The following is a 15,238-nucleotide window of genomic DNA, read 5'->3' as shown; positions in this document are numbered from 1 at the left end:
AGTTTTAGTGATGCTAGTTTGAGGCTTTTTTTTTTTTTTTTTTTGTAGTTATTTTTCAATTACTCGTTCAGGTTTTGGGTGTTGGCTGTCCCCTGCGGTTTTCCGTGGGTGGTTGTTTCAATGTGATGGGAACGAGTAAGTGATGTTCGGCAGCGATGATGTGGCTAAGTAGTGGGCTTGTTCAAGCATAATATTCCATGCGATGAGACAAACAGCGAACGCCAAGGTATCGAGTAGCTCCAAATGCACATTTCCGTCTGATGGGTTCCTGAGCATAAGGTTAGAAAGAAGCACGTTGAAGCCAGGGTGAACATTTGTGTGTAAAATTTGTAAATTGGACTCGTTAAGGCAGAAGTCTGGACTTTGATACATATTTCTCTAACAACGATCTTTAGTATTAGAAGTGTAAAGTTTCAAGCATTGTTGATGTATTGTATTGAAGTTAATTAAGGAAGAAGTGAGACCAAATCTACTTATTTGTATTAAGTAATTGGGATATGGGCAGGTTGAAAGTTTGTTATATATCATCTGATGAGAAATACCTATTGTGAATCTTATCTTGATATGATATAGTAGTTTAGCTTATTTAAATTTGAGAACCTTTTCAACTAGGTTAAGTTTTGTTTAACATGTATCGTATTTAGTATGAAGAAATTTCTTTGTCTTTTAACCCAAAATACATGTCTAATCATTTAAGTCAATGCACCACCTGCTTTAATTATAGAACCTATATATGTAAGAAGCGTAGGAGTTTAAGATAGGAAATGGTTATGACTGCAGTTAAGAGAAAATTAATAAGGGCTTGAGTAATTCTGATAGTATTGGAAATCGTGATAATCTGTGAATCATATCTCTGACAAGAATCTTGTATAGGAACTAAGATGGTGCAGCTAAATAAATAAATTCTCTTAGTTCCGAAAAGGATTTGATACCAGATTTTCAATCAGGGAGAAATTGGCTCCAGCTTGAGCATTCTCTTTGTTTGAATTTTGCACACGATTCTAGGATTACGGAAAATCATAGAAGGAGCACAGTGGATAAGAACTTAATTGGTGTTTTAAAGTAAGAAAAAATTTTTTGTCATTTAGAAGGAAATTAAATAAGTTTATTAAGGAAGTAATTGGAGTTTTACAATAGAAATTAATAGAAAAAACAACGACGTTACAACAGGTCATGTGCATTCAGATATTTGTTGATGCCATTTTATTTTTTTATTATTTTTTTATCATTTCAATCAATATCTTCCATATTTCTATCATTCACTCATTGATTTATCCATTGCTTCCTGTACTCTTTCCATCCATCTGTTTCCTCCCGTACTTCTTTTATTTTGTTTTGTCTAGGAGTTCCCAAGTACACTTTTATTTATTTATTTGTTATTATTATTGTTATTTTTTGGAACCATATGTTTTCATAATATTTATATATAAAAAGCAACAGCAGCATAAAAGTTGTGAATAATTTCTTTGAAAAATTGTCAAATGAGATAATCTGTAAGAACAGTAGTAGGAAATGTCCAGAAGGAATGCAATCATGAGTACAATTTTCAGAAATCTGAAATGTCAATACCAAGCAGGATTTGATGCGAGTATAAAAAGGTTCATTGTTTTACACTTAAGAAGGCATGGTCAGAAGGTCAAATTCAGACTGATTGGAATAGAGCTTGTTGTATCTATTTGTAAAAAGGAATATAAAACTGATTGCAAGAATTAAAGAGAGGAATCTCACTGCTATGTATTCCTGTTCTGATTTATGCAGTCATATTTGAAGCTGAAAGAAATTGTAGAGAAGAGCATTTGGAAAGAATAACTGAGTGTCACAAGAACCAAATTTTAATTTTTCATAAATAGTCTAGAAATCATGGGAATGTCGATGTCTCACAAGTTGCTCAAGTGGAAAGTTGCTCCAGGCTGTAAGCTTGAATCTCATCTGTGGCATGGATATTCATGAATATCTTTAAGTAGTAGATGAATTTCATCTGTCAGCTCACTTGTGATGGTAAGATATGATATAGGAGGGGGGGAATATATATATATATATATAATGTATTATATTGCATCTTTTCTATGTATTCTTTTATTCAGCGAATGACCTACACATATCAGTCAGTTTGTACATATAGACTCCTATCATCACTACCACCCAACACAAAAACTAGGGATAATAATACCCTCCAAAAGAGAGTAATAACAATTTACTTGAATGGTAATGATCTTAAAAAACAAAATAAATAAATAAAACAAATAAAACTGCAGTGGATTAGAAGTACCTTTGTTGAAAACAGATTTAATTAAAAGAAAATTGTCATTCTACTGGACAGACAAAAAGATAACACACCAAAACAAAACAAACAAACAAGTACAAATCTAAGAAATACAACATAAAAACTACCTTTAAACTTCCTATAAAACTAAAACATTTATTCAGCACATCTATCCTCTCCTACTCTCACATCTAGAAGTACATCAAATTAAATGCACATGTTAACTTCCCACTCATTGTTAAAACTGGATGCACAGTCGATATATTATTATTATTGTTATGTGACATTGTCAAGGAGTCCAAGGACTCATTGAAGGAGGGCACCTACTATACAATTCTCCATCTCTATCACTCAATCCACCAACTACAGCCCCTCCATGCGGGGCACGAATATTCTTCGCTCTAATTCTCCTGAGTCTTTTTCACTATCCTTTTTTCCAGACCACCATCACTGGGATCTAACACCCTGCCACTGTGTTATTGTTAAAACTGGATGCACAGTCGATATATTATTATTATTGTTATGTGACATTGTCAAGGAGTCCAAGGACTCATTGAAGGAGGGCACCTACTATACAATTCTCCATCTCTATCACTCAATCCACCAACTACAGCCCCTCCATGCGGGGCACGAATATTCTTCGCTCTAATTCTCCTGAGTCTTTTTCACTATCCTTTTTTCCAGACCACCATCACTGGGATCTAACACCCTGCCACTGTGTTTGCCATGTGGTGCGACCCGTGGACATCCGGAAAGGGGGATCATGGTAGTCTTGCACTACTTTGGCCCCTACTTCGGCAAGACGGGCAGTCCTGGATGGCCCAGCCAGGATCAATCGGCTAGTGAGCTTGCCTGCAAGGGTCAATGGTGTTGCAGTAAGTCTCTCACCCCATGGTCCGGGGTCTGGGTCCTAGGCTTGCTGTAGTGCCGTATGGCTTCCAGGATAGCCCTGGCATTCCTCTCCTAAGCGCAGTCATTGCTTGCCAAGCAGTGGGGGTTCATATGTGGCTTCATGGCAGGTGTGGAGCTCTGGCACCAAACCAAAAACTTCTTGTGCCTGAATCCTTCATCTTCAAATGTTTCAGGGGGTCCTAACATATCCTAACCAAGTACTGATACCGTAGAGACAGTATATGGAAACAGAAGTAAGAAACAAAAGACATATGATGCTAACATAAATGTACCAGCATTTTTAATCAATGATTCATGCTACAGGTGAAAAACCAAGAGGGAAAATGTCACCCTTCTATATTCAAAAAGGTTTAGAAGGACTGGCAGGACATCCCAAAACTGTTAAGAAATTACTGTGATGTCCTTGTGGAAACATTGTGTCAGCAACCTTCTGAGAAACTACTGAGAGCAACAACAATAGGTGGAATAGATATTACAGTAACACCTCATAAAACACTTAACTCCTGTAGAGGAGTGATATCAGAATAGGATCTTCTTGATGTTCCTGATGAGGAGATATATTCAGAACTTAAAGATCAAGGAATGACAGGTGTGAGGCACATCCTGATACGTAGGGATGGTCGCCTAGTTCCAACCAAGAACTAAAGAACTAAGCCTTCAACATCTGTAAAAGCAGGGTATCTCAGCTGTCTTGTTAGAATGTACATCCCTAACCCACTGAGATGCTCTAAATGTCAGAGCTATGGACATGCCCAAACTGCCTGTCGTGGTTCTACTACCTGTGCTCGATGTGGTAGTAAAGAGCATAATAACAAATCTTGCTCTGCAAAAAAAGCTAAATGTGTCAACTGTCAGGGAGATCATCCATCTTACTCTCGTGCATGTCAGAAATGGAAAGATGAAAAAGAAATACAAAGAATGAAAACAGAACAAAAATATAACATACCAGGATGCAAAAAAGAAAGCTAGCTACTATCACACCTGTTCTGAGATCCTCTTATGCTGAGAAGGAAACAATTAAGAAAGTGATAGTAGCAACAGCAACTCAAACTTGTATGTTTGTTCCACCATCTGATAATTTCACCATACCTGCACCTTATGAGCACAAGTACTTCTCTGTTGTGCGCATCAATCACATGACCTATGGCCTTACTCCAGAGACAACTCCAAAAATGATCCCACTTGATGAAAACCTACTTGTCAAAAAAAATTATGGCAAAGATATCACTTAAAGATAAAACCACCAGATACTCCCACAGAAAAAATGGATACTTCAGTACCCAGTGAAAGTAAACTAAACTCACCAACTGATCCTAACACATCAGATGTACTGAATACTCTACCAGAAGAAGAGATGGACACTGGCCTTCCATACTTCCCCAAAACAATTGATAAATATAAATATGACAAAGGTAAGTCCTCAACCTCCTGAAAACCAGACAAGTCTATAAAACCAAAACAATAGGAAAATTTGTACAATAGAACTGCCGTGGATTTCGCCAGAATGTTGATATCAAGATTTTGTTGCAGAAACACAAACCTTTCTATTTCTGTCTACAGGAAACGTACTTAAGACCCAATGAGGAATTTACCTTTAGGAATTTGACTGTTGTATGCAAGGATAGAACTGGAGGTGGTCCTGCTCATGGAGGAGTAGCCATCCTAGTGGGCAGTCATATTCCTTTCCATCAGGTCCAACTTAATACTTCTCTGAAAGCAGTAGTGATTCGCTTCTCCATGGGATTTCTTATTACAGTATGTTCAGTTTATTTACCACCAAGTGCTGAGTTAAATGAAATTGATCTTGATAACCTTATCTCGCAACTGCCTGAACCCATACTTTTGATGGGTGACTTTAATGGTCACAATACTCTATGGGATAGTGCCAACACTAATAGACGAGGTCGAATCATTGAAAGAATTCTTGATAATAATAACCTCTCCCTATTAAATAATAAACTCAATACTTTCTTCCATATGCCTACCCATTCATATTCTGCAATTGATCTTACCATCTGCTCTCCCCCCCCCATTCTTCCACTGCTCACGTGGGATGTTGAAGAGAACATATATGGAAGTGATCACGTTCCTGTTCTCTGCACAATGTCTTCACAGGAATCATATTCACCCACACGGATGCCTATATGGAAAATGGACCAGGCTGACTGGAACACTTTCTCTCATCTTGTAAAATTTAATGCTGATGCCATCAGTCAAACGCCTATTAATGAAGCGGTAAAATATATAACAAAGTGCATTGTCCAGGCAGCAACAGCCTCCATCTCAAAAGCATTGTCCAGGCAGCAACAGCCTCCATCTCAAAAACATCATCTTGGTTTCCACTCTATCCAATGCCTTGGTGGAACCCAGAATGTCAGACAGCCAAAAAAGATATACACAGAGCATGGGATATATTTTGTAGCTATCCCACCACATCAAACCTTATAGATTTCAAGCGTGCTCGAGCCAAAGCACGCTATGTGAGGCATCAGAGTCAAAAACAATCATGGATCCAATTTACTATATCAATTAATCAAATGACGAGTCTAAAAATTGTATGGGATAAAATCCAGAAAATAAAAAGCAGATATAGAACACATTGTTTGTCTACCTTAGACCATAATGTAAGTGTTTTTGCTGATCCTAAAGCCATTGCAGACACTCTGGGAGAAAATTTTGCCAGAATCTCAGCAACAGCTTCATATCCTCCTGAATTTTTAATTCTGAAAGAACAGCAAGAGAAACAAAAGCTAAATTTTTTTACCAATGTTCTTGAGCCATACAATCAGCCATTTGTTAAGGAGGAACTAAAAAGAGCTCTCCTACTATCTCACCCTAATGCAGTAGGACCAGATGACATCCATTATGAAATGATAAAACATCTACCATCATCTTCTATGGATCTCCTTCTCTTACTATACAATAGAATACTTGCAGAGGAAGAGTTTCCAAATTCTTGGCATAAGTCAATTGTAATTGCTATCCTAAGACCAGGAAAAGATCCAACACAAGTAAATAATTATTGACCCATTGCTCTGACCAGCTGTCTTTGTAAAATACTAGAGAAAATGGTTAATGCCAGACTTCTCTGGTATTTAGAAAGCAACAATCTTCTCTCCAATACACAATATGGGTTCTGCAGACATCACTCAACTTTAGACCATTTGGTTCGTTTAGAAACTTGTATAAAAGATGCACTTCTGAAGCAAGAACACCTTGTTTCAGTTTTTTTTTTTTTTTTTGGCATGGAAAAAGCTTATGACACAGCCTGGAGATGCATCAACATGATATATCATTTACAAACAAGTTAGCAGGAGCCCAAGAACAAAACCCTGGGGCACACCACTGGTCACCCTTCTTTTTTGAGACACTGTGCCATCATTCACAATCTGTTGGTATCGTTCAGAGAGCCAATCTCTGATTCCTTATCAATCTCTCCAACACCACAACAGCACAGTTGGTGGTAATCAAATCCGTGAAGAGTATAAGGTGCAGGCTAGAAAGGTGACAAGCATAGTAAAGAAAGAAAAGGTGCAGCATGAAAGGAGATTGGCTGGTCAAGCCAAGTTAACTCAAGGGAATTTTTCTGCTACATGGAAAGCAAGAGGAAGAATAATTATGGCAGACTAACAGCTGCAAAGGATATAGTAGAATTATTGAATGAGCTTTATTAGCATATATCATGCTGGTGTAAATGATCTGGTGCAATGTATATGAAGTGAGGCAAGTATTAGGAGAATTGGAAGTGAAAGAAACAGAGGTGTAGCAGATGTTGGTTGGGTTAGATGTGAATAAGGCTGTAGGAATGGATGACATATCACCAAATATGCTTAAGGAATGTGCACCACAGTTGGTTATGCCCTTGACCTGGTTATTTCATGAAAGTCTTGCAGTGGGCAGGGTTCCTAAGGAGTGGAAAGAGGACATAACAGTACTACTCCACAAGCATGGTTCTAAGACAGAAGTCTCCAACTTATAGGCCAATCTGTATAACTGCAGTTGGGGTCAAGGTGTTGGAGAGATTGATAAGGAATCAGAGATTGGCTCTGTGAACGATACCGGCAGATTGTGAATGATGGCGCAGTGCCTCAAAAAAGAAGGGTGGTGTACCCCAGGGTTCTTTTCTTGGGCTCCTGCTGTTGTTTACCCCTGCTAACTTGTTTGTAAATGATATATCATGTAGACTGACTGGAAATCTTCAGTTATTTGTGATGATACAAAGTTGGGAAGAATTATGAGTGCACTGCTGATGCTGAATCCCTTTAGGAAGATATAAATAAACTTTTTACTTGGACAAAAGAGTGGGTTTGTAGTTTTAATATCAATAAGTGCAAGGTGTTGCATTTTGGAGTGCAGAAATATAAGGCTGTGTATTATATTGATGGTGCTGTACTGCAGGAAGTGGATGAGATTAGAGATTTGGGAGTGATGGTTGACTGTAGACTGAAGTTTAGAGGGCATATTGCTAGGGTTGCAAAGGTTGCATGCACATCGTAGTGCTGCTATGATAAGATGTACCATGCAAGGATAAGGAAGTGGTTTTTACATGGAGAATTGTCAGTGAACGGAATGCATTACCAGAATGTGTTGTTAATGCAAGGAGTGTTAAGGACTCTTAAGATCCCCATATGATAAATATGTTGTCAGTTGTCATCGTGGTCTTCGTGGGAGATTCATTCACAATGAATCTCCCATGATGAGTCTGTCGATTTCATGGAAGGTTAATAATAATAAGAATATTTTATAATTGTTATTCAGAAAAACATCATCTGTTTCTGTCTTTTTTCTTTATTTCAGTGACACCAATTTTGACATAGCATTATTGTAAAGGCTTAGTCATAGGTGTTATTCATAAGTTCTTTATGGTATAAGCAACACTAAAAGAACAAAAATACATAAATAAATCTATTCAGTTACTAATATTTTGCTTAGATTTCAAACCAGCATCTTCAGAGCACACATTTCAACTGTTGTAAAATTTACAATACTCAACTAGATTGTAAAAAACAGTTCAGAAGGTTACTGAAAAGGAACTAATGTCTTGTCAGCGTGCCTTCTTGTTAGATAAACAATAATGTAAATTCAGAGAATTATTATGATGATTATGATTCGGGCCCCCATGGAGTCACAAGAGTCATCATGGGAGGCCCATCCTACAAAATGCAGTCTATCATACCACTTGTTGAACTCATTGACCATTTGTGCTCTCACCACTCTATCAGGCAATACATTTCAAGGTATAACCACCCTCCATGCAAAGAAACCACTCCTCATCCTTTTCCTCACAATTTCCATGGATGGCTCTTTGTTCTCACTCCTTCCTTCTCCCCCCCCCATTCCACCAAATGGAAGAACTCCCTAATATTAACCCTGTAACTACCTCTCAACAGTTTAAAAATCTCAGTCAAATCACCTCTCCTTCTATTTAACCAAACTCTGCCATCCACATTCCTTCAGCTTATCTTCATAACTAACATTGTACAGTACTGATACCATCTTAGTTGTCTGCCTCTGCATTCTTCCCATGATTAATTTATCCCCTTCAAATCCTGGGTGAAAAATTTGAGCACAGTAGTCCAGGTGTGGAATGTGAACTCTTATCTCTGCAAGTCAGCGTCCTTCTCAGTATTGCAGCAATCCTCTGGGTTATGTTCACCACCTTTGCAATGTGTTCCCTGAATTTCAGGTTTCTATGAATCATCACCCCCAGATCCCTTACCCCCCCCACTTCCTCCAGTAGAGTTCTTCCAACAGAGTATGCAGCCTCCCATCAATATATCCCAAACTTGAAGACTTTACATTTAGCTGCATTGAATTGATACCCATATTCATTTGCCCATCTGTCCAGTTTATTTAAATCCTCTGCATCTGCACATCAGCTTCACATCGTCTGCAAACAACTGAATATCCCCCTGTAATCCATTGACAATGTCATTGATATAAAAGTTGAACAATACAGTTCTCTTTACAGAGCCCTGTGGGACCCCACTTGTAACCTTCTGTCTTGTTGATACTGCTCCCCTATACACAACTCTCTGATACCTATCAGACAGCCAATCCCAAATCCAGTTCACTAACCTGACATCTAAACCCATGTGCTGCAACTTAAATATCAGCTTATCATGTGGTACTCTGTCAAATGCCTTTGTAAAATTAAAAAAAAAAGAGTAGAATATGCCTTTCCTTCATCAACACCATTCTTGTCACTTTATTATAAAAGGCAATCATATTACTAAAACAAGAGTGTCTCTTAACAAATCCATATTGACTCTCACGGATAACATTACCCTGATCTGCCCAATGCTGTAAATGATCCCTCACTAATTTCTCCAAGGTCTTAAGAACTACTGATGAAATATAAACTGGTCTATAGTTTGACACTTCCAGTCTGCTACCATTCTTACTCAACCACCACATTTTTTCTTCCTATCCTGTCAAAAAATGCTGTACCCTGCTACTTCTGTTCCTGTCACTATATCATCTTCCGTCAACCATGTTTCAGAGATCACAATAACCTTTGGTCATGCTGATACTATCGGCACCACCAATTCATCTCCTTCATTCTGGATACTCCTGGCATTAACATAAAGAATCAAGGCATTGTCACTGTTTCTATACCTGTCATCCCCTCCAGACTCTACTGGATTTAGCATTACTTGATGTATTCCTCCTCCTCCTCCTCCCAAGCACCTATTCTCACAGGAGGGCACCCCTCTGCCATCCACACTGACAGCATTCCCTCCAGATGCCTGTGTTCTTCCTCATTCAAATGCAAGCTTTCTCTTACATACAATCAGGTTAAATGTGATCTTAGAATGACTTCCTCACAGATCTTAGGCAGGTTAATGCAGTCATACATATTGAAGTCAAGAGAATGTGTTTCATACTAAAACATATGTTTTACTCCTACCTTAGTTATACTTTTAATCTTTGGAATATATGGCTCTGCTGCTGTAAAATATCTCTTGATCAGTGTCCAAGATTCATTTATCTCCTTTTTGTCTAATTCCTCTTTCCATCTATAGCTATCGGTTACCCTTAGGTTTTTCATATCACTGAGTTTGTAATTCTACATACGCTATGTTGACAAAAGTATCTGCACATCTAGTTGTGGTCAAAAAAATGCATTTCAATTACATTTCTAGTGCTGAGTGGGACCACGTTTTGTCTGAATGACAGCAGCTACCCTTTAGAGCATGTTTTCAACCAATTTCTGATATGATGCAATGGGAATATTCTTCCATTCCTTGCACAAAGCTATCCCCATTGCTCACACTGATGATGGCTGCTGTACGAGGGTGGTCTGAAAAGTTCTCGGCCACAACCATAAATGGCAGCACTATCACCAAGATTTTCTTTTCTAAAGTTAGTACATCTGTCATAAGCATCGATGTGAAATTGCAAGTCATTCTATTAAGTAGTTTGTTTTATACAGCTGTCTGAAGCAAAAGTGTTGTCTGTATCCCTTGAAATGGATAAAATTGAGTATCGTGCGGTTATAGAATTCTTTGTAAAAGAAGGTTTTACGCCAAAAGAAATTCATTCGAAGTTCATAAAAGTTTATTGGCACTCTTCTCCTTCATTTTGACAGTTAAGAAATGGGCTGCCGAGTTTAAACGTGGCCATACCAGCCTTGAAGATGACCCACGTGAAGGACGTCCAAAAAGTGTAACAACACCAGAAATCATTGATCAGTTGCATGATATGGTATTGGATGATCAGCAAGTCAAAGTGCATGAAATTGCTGAGACTATAGGCATTTCAAAAGAATTTGCAGGATATATTTTGCATGAAGAATTGCATATGAAAAAGCTTTGGGCAAGATGGGTGGCGCGCTTGCTCACAGCATATCAAAAATGCACTCGCATGAAAATCTCTGAACAGTGCTTGGAGCATTTTAAAAAGAATAAAACTGATTTTGTGTGTTGATTTATTACTATGGATGAGACGTGGATTCACCATAATACATCAGAATCCAAACAAAACAGTGGACAGAAGCCGGTTGTTCAGCGTCAAAGAAGACAGAGTCGGTTTCATCAGCAGGAAAAGTGCGTTCGTGTTTTGGGATTCTAAAGGCATTTTGTTTATTAATTATCTTGAAAAGGATAAAACAGTAACCAAAGAATATTATTCCGATCTTTTAACCAGACTAGACAAAAAAAATCGTGAGAAAAGATTTGGTTTGCAGAAGGAAACAATTATCTTTCATCAGGACAATGCACCTGCCCACAAAAGTGTTTTGGCAATGGGAAAATTATGGGATCTGCACTATGAATTGTTGAAACATCCACCTTATTCTCCAGATTTGGCTCCCTCTGACTTCTACCTCTTCCTAAAACTAAAACTCTTCCTCGCTGATCAGCATTTTTCTTCGAATCAAGAGGTGATTACAGCTGTAGAGGGGTATTTTGCAGATCTTACCGAGAACCATTACAGGGACGGGATAATGGCGCTGGAGCATCGCTGGAATAAATGTATTAGTCTTAAGGGAGATTATGTTGAAAACTGAAAATAATTTTGAAATTATAAATTTGTTTCTTCATTGTTAGGCTGAGAACTTTTGACCACCCTCGTAATCTGGAGTAAATTCAGCATTCTAATTTGTCCCGAAGATGTTCAATGGGGTTGAGATCTGGACTCTGAGCTAGCCAGTCCAACACTTTAGTGTTGTTTTGTGCAAACCAGTCATGGACATACAGTGCAATATGACAGGACGCATTGTTGTACTGAAACATACAAGGGTCACTACTGAAGTAGTTCTACAGCATCAGAAGCATGAATTTATCCAGGTAGCCATCAGAGATTGTGGTTTTGGGCATGTCCACCATTGGACCATGCCTGATCCAACACTTCATGCCATTACCGAGCCTTCACCAAACTTGACAGTTGAAACAATGTAGTCATTGTGGAACTATTTCTCTGAGTAATCTCCAGATCCAAACACAATCATCAGAGTGAAACATTGGGAAACATGCTTTGTCACTCCATAGAACCCTTTTCCAATTATCTGATCCCAGGAATGATGTGAAAGACAGTCCAAACATTTTTTAGGGATGATCTATAGCTTGTTTGCAGCATTTCTGCTGTGGTGACCTAAGGGATGTAACTCTCTGCAGACATTTCTAGTGCTGACTTTCCTTGACGAACTTTCCAAGACAGAGCTTGTCAATCTCAGTGTGCCACCCAACTACCATCCCACATTGGAAGTTGGTTATGGTCAAATGTAGTATCTTGACATCGAGTATGGTGCAAAACATGCAGCACATTCCGCCTTTGATTACCAGACTTACAGATAATGTTCCCTGAATATTTTCATATGGTAGGATCCAAAATTTGCATGACTATACACTATGTTTTATCAACATAGTGAAGTAAACTTCATGACTGGGCTACTTGTCTATAGAGGTTGATGATTTCACATCACTGGCCTTAGTATCCCATAATGCAATGCACATATCTTCCTACATGTATAATGCTATGCATTATGGGAAGGACCACTTCTCAGACTGGTTTCAGCCTTTATCGAGGTCTCATCAGTGGGAACCAGACCCAGAAGTGATACCAAGGTTGAAGCAATTCAGAGGTCACATTTCCATATGACTAAAATACTCTGGATTAGTGATAGATGTTGAAAGTTTTTTTCACTTGGTTATACTATAAATTAAAGATGCCAAGAAATTATATTCTTGATATCACCCTTTATCCAAGTGTAAGCAAACAAAGTTTGCACATGAAGAAAAGCAATTGATGTGAAGTCATCAGCCTCTATATACAAGTAGCCCAGTCGTGAAGTTACTTCACATTCAAACTTTGTTTGCTTACACTCGGATAAAGGATGAAACCAAGAATATGATTTTTTTGGCATCTTTAATTTATAGTATAACCAAGTGAAAACACTTTCAACATGACTGGCTACAGTTTAGGTGATTATCCATTGGTCACTCTTACCAACTGAAGAAGATTAAACAACCTCTTCACAATCACATCCTCTGATGATATGACTAGACCTAAGACTCTCAAACCCTTGTCTTCCCTCCATTATATACTGCCTAAGATAGTTGTCCCTCAAGAACTTCATTTTCTTTATTCTCAAATGCTATTTCTTCATTCCACTCTAGATTGCCATAATAAAATCACCCATAATGATACCTTTCCCTTGTTCACTAACCAGAGTTACTTATACATTTCTTCATCACCACCTTCCGCATTCCCTGGCCTATAGCAACATCCAACAAAATATCTCATTCTCCTGATGTCCACCTCACATCATACTGCTTCAAAACTACCGTCACAATTTTCTCCTTGTATCTCAACCTTATGTGGGCATAATTCTCTGCTGTCATCAATGGTACTCCCTTTTTTGTTTTTTCTCTCCTCACAAAAGCATTGTATCCTTCCATTATTTTTTCTGCCAGGTTGTCATTCTGATTCAACCGAGTTTCACTTATTTCAACTATTTTCAGATGAGTAAACTCAATTGACAGTTTCATCTTCTGTATTTATGATGCTCCTGGCATAAATAGGCACAGCAGTTCATTTCTTGATCTATAATTCATGCCAATCCTCAATCAATTGCAAAAGATACTCTAGGTTCCAAACCCAAAATAAACAAACAGTGGATAACCCAAGAAATCATAGCTACCATAGAAGAGAAAAGAGAGGTCAAGATACTTGTAAACCAACAAAACAATGAAGGGAATAGAGAAAAATACAGAGCACTAAAAATAAAGTTGATAACCTATGCAAAAAAGCCAAAGAAAAATGATTAGAAGAAAGAGCTAAGAAATGCCAAGAAGCATACCAACAAAACAACCTAAAAGTTTTCCATGATACTGTAAGAGAAATTACAAAGGAATTCTCAGCAAAAGCAGTAACAATGATAAACAACAAGATGACTGAAACCGGGAATATTGAATATATAAGAATAATCTGGTCAAACCATTTTAAGACTATCTTCCACCAAGGAAACAAAACTATAATGCCAACAATAGAAGAAAATAATGATCACCCAATAATTTTACAAGAAGGAGTTGGATATGCAATAAAACAGATGAAAAACAATAAAGCACCAGGCATTGATATTATCCCTACTGAACTGTGGTCATATGGAGGCAGCATATCAATAGAATATTTAACAACCCTATTCAATAAAATACTACAAACAGGAGAGATCCCAGATGACTAGAGAACTGGAAAGATCATCCCAACATACAAGAAAGGAGACAAAAGAGACTGCAGAAATTACAGACCAATCAATTTACTCCCTCACACCTATAAAATATTCATAAGAATTATACAAAATAGATTAAAAAACACCTATGAAGAAATGATAGGCATAGAACAAGCTGGTTTCCGAGGAAACTAACTAACAATAGACCAAATTTTCACATTGCACCAACTAGCAGAGCTCAGCTAGGAAGACCATAAAGAACTATGTTTTTTGTGGACTTTAAACAAGCTTTCGATAACATCAACAGAGAAATCCTTCTTAAAATTCTACTAGAAAAAGCAATAGACAAATATATAATACAGTTTCTGATAAAATATTACTCTAAGACAAATGCAATAATTAAAAAGGACACACTCACAACAGAACCCATAGAGATCCAAAAAGGAGTAATGCAAGGATGCCCATTATTCCCATGCCTATTCAACATATATCTAGAAGAAGTTGTAAAGAAGGCAATAGACAATGAGCCTGGAATCAATGTCAATGGTTTAAACAAAAATAATATCAAATATGCAGATGATCTCATCCTTCTTGCAAGAACCCCAAATGAACTACAAAAGTTGATCAACAAGCTAAACAAAACCTGTAAAATATATGACATGACAATAAATATACAAAAGACAAAAGTGATGAAAATAGGGAAGAACGGAACTACCATTTCAGCCACCCTAAACGGAGAACAAATAGAACAAGTAGACAACTTCATGTACCTTGGATCAAAACTAACAGAAACAATAGATGTTAGTTTTGATAGATGAACTCAAAACAATCAAACACAGAATAGCAATAGGATGGACCACCATGGGCAAATTACAGAAAATCTGGAAAACAAA

General features: G+C 37.6%; 1 protein-coding gene across 3 annotated transcripts in view; it reads left to right on the top strand.

Moving 5' to 3' along the window:
• Positions 1–15,238, top strand: part of PNKP (Polynucleotide kinase 3'-phosphatase) — a 242,599-nt gene that overhangs the window by 67,182 nt on the left and 160,179 nt on the right. The gene's annotated exons all lie outside the window — the stretch shown is intronic.

The sequence above is a fragment of the Typopeltis vanoorti genome, chromosome 18 (genome assembly GCF_054136105.1).
Source record: "Typopeltis vanoorti isolate ZY-2024b chromosome 18, IOZ_Tvanoo_1.0, whole genome shotgun sequence".
In the NCBI taxonomy this organism is placed as follows: Eukaryota; Metazoa; Arthropoda; class Arachnida; order Uropygi; family Thelyphonidae; genus Typopeltis; species Typopeltis vanoorti.
The sequence above is the reverse complement of the archived record's forward strand: the minus strand, read 5'-3'. Positions and strand labels throughout refer to the sequence as shown.